Here is a 2,500-nt window from a genome sequence, read left to right on the forward strand (position 1 = left end):
TGCTTATATACTTGCTTATATACTTAGGTCAACAATTTATAGCAAAAATGTGTTCCAGCCAAGTTCTTTTAGACGCTCTTTCGAATGGCAACATTCCCGATTGAAAATGGCGACCTACCAAAATCCGCACTTTGCTTCCCCGTCCATATAGAGGTGAGTATTTGACTTTGCTTCCGTCAGAGTCAAGGAAACACATTGAAAATGGAATCAGCATACAAGAAAACCTAGTTTGGGATAGGTTTTGTGCCTTCCGTGGTATTATAACCATAGAACTGCTCCTGAGGGGGGTAGGGTAGGCCCACCAAAAAGTGCACTTCTGGTTAGGTCGCTAATTTCTAAAATAAATGTGTCCCAACCAAGTTTTTTTGGACGCTCTTTCGAATGGCAACATTCCTGATTGAAAATGCCGACCTACCAAAATCCGCACTTTGCTTCCCCGTCCATATAGGGGTGAGTATTTGGCTTTGCTTTCGTCAGAGTCAAGGAAACACATTGAAAATGGAATCAGCATACAAGAAAACCTAGTTTGGGATAGGTTTTGTGCCTTCCGTGGTATTATAACCATAGAACTGCTCCTGAGGGGGGTAGGGTAGGCCCACCAAAAAGTGCACTTCTGGTTAGGTCGCTAATTTCTAAAATAAATGTGTCCCAACCAAGTTTTTTTGGACGCTCTTTCGAATGGCAACATTCCTGATTGAAAATGCCGACCTACCAAAATCCGCACTTTGCTTCCCCGTCCATATAGGGGTGAGTATTTGGCTTTGCCTTTGTCAGACTCAAGTAAAAGCATTTAAAATGGAGTCAGCATACAAGAAAACCTAGATTGGGATAGTTTTTCTGCCTACCGTGGGATCATAACCATAGAACTGCCCCTGAGGGAGGTAGGGTTAGGGTTAGCGTTAGGGTTAACGTTGGGGTTAGGATTGAAGACAGAAGATTGGTGATGTCAGGAGGACCTTCTTAAAACAAACAGAAATACACTTATTAGGGGACTAGGGCCAGTGGACTCAGAAATGTCTTTCGTAGCAGTCTCCTATAAGAGTATTTTTCTCTGATTTAGGTGACTCCTCCTCACACCACCATTTTTCTTAGTCGAAAGACCTCTTCACAGCACGACTTTCCTGATGGATTTCTATGTAACTGCTCGTGCTGAGAGGTGTGTCGAAAGTTGATCATGTTCCCGTAAAATCTGAGGTCTCCACTGTCTAGCGAGGTACTTACAGTGAATATAGTGAATTTTTCAAAATTGGAGAATTCTGACTTTTGCGATGAATTTTAATGTAATTGGTCGTGCTGAGAGGCGTGTTAAAATTTGAACATGTTCCCGTAAAATCTGAGGTGAGAATTAGTGAGGTACTTACAGTGCGTATAGTGACAAATCTTTAAAAGCGTGAAATTATGGGATGTTGTGGCTTCAATGGGTTTTTAAGATGTCACCAGTCATTTGGCATGACTTACAAACGATTTGGCTGGTTGTGGGTTCGATTTTCAAAATTTCATTTTTTTCGCGTTTTTATTTTCTGTCTACCATATCATGCAGTCTCCTTATTAGCGTTTGGGGGTTATAGTGTGGGCAGGTTGGTCGCAAAGGTTCCGAGAGGAGCTGGCTAGTAAACCCTGTCCCTTATGTTCCACGGCGGCAAGGCGGAGAAATAGAGGGCAGAATTGACTAACGGGCAAGGAAAGTTGGGCTTGTAGCTTTCCTTTCGAAGGAGGGAAAAGATGATGCCCGAAAGCATTGTCACTGTAGTGGCAGGCAGAGTGTAGATGGAAGTTGTGTACGCTAGCCTTTGGCTAATGATAGAGACAAAAGAGCAGGAGGATATTTTCCTTCGCAGAAGCACTTTTCTTGCCTTCCTTCAGCTCGCTTGGCGAGTCTGACAGGTATGCCTGAACTGTGCACGGGTCCAGTTGTGAGAAAGACGTGGCAAACAAGACGGGGTTCCCTTGACCGAGGGACCGTGTGGTCCGTTTGGCTCATGGGTTCCCCCCGTGGAGGCAAAATCTAAGAAAGCTTGCTCTCCCTCTGCGGAGGGGGGCCGCTTAGCAAGGAACTTCTGTTCCCTGCGGTGGATAGTTACCTGGTTGATCCTGCCAGTAGTCATATGCTTGTCTCAAAGATTAAGCCATGCATGTCTAAGTATAAGCACTTGTACTGTGAAACTGCGAATGGCTCATTAAATCAGTTATCGTTTATTTGATTGTACCATTACTACTTGGATAACCGTAGTAATTCTAGAGCTAATACATGCGAAAAGTCCCGACTTCTGGAAGGGATGTATTTATTAGATTAAAAACCAATGCGGGTTCTGCCCGGTCATTTGGTGATTCATAGTAACTGATCGAATCGCACGGCCTTGCGCTGGCGATGTTTCATTCAAATTTCTGCCCTATCAACTGTCGATGGTAAGGTAGTGGCTTACCATGGTTGCAACGGGTGACGGAGAATTAGGGTTCGATTCCGGAGAGGGAGCCTGAGAAACGGCTACCACATCCAAGG

The 2,500-nt window shown here is 44.4% G+C and overlaps 1 non-coding gene across 1 annotated transcript in view; it reads left to right on the forward strand.

The window, feature by feature from the left end:
- Positions 1-2,078: 2,078 nt before the first annotated feature.
- The window catches only part of LOC146446059 (small subunit ribosomal RNA), a 1,800-nt gene continuing 1,378 nt past the window's right edge, over positions 2,079-2,500 (forward strand). The window contains exon 1 of the ribosomal RNA XR_014863000.1: positions 2,079-2,500. This exon is cut by the window's right edge and continues 1,378 nt beyond it. This is a non-coding gene — a ribosomal RNA (small subunit ribosomal RNA).

This window comes from Pavona decussata, unplaced genomic scaffold (assembly GCF_977016875.1).
Source record: "Pavona decussata unplaced genomic scaffold, jaPavDecu1.1 SCAFFOLD_3684, whole genome shotgun sequence".
Taxonomy (NCBI): Eukaryota; Metazoa; Cnidaria; class Anthozoa; order Scleractinia; family Agariciidae; genus Pavona; species Pavona decussata.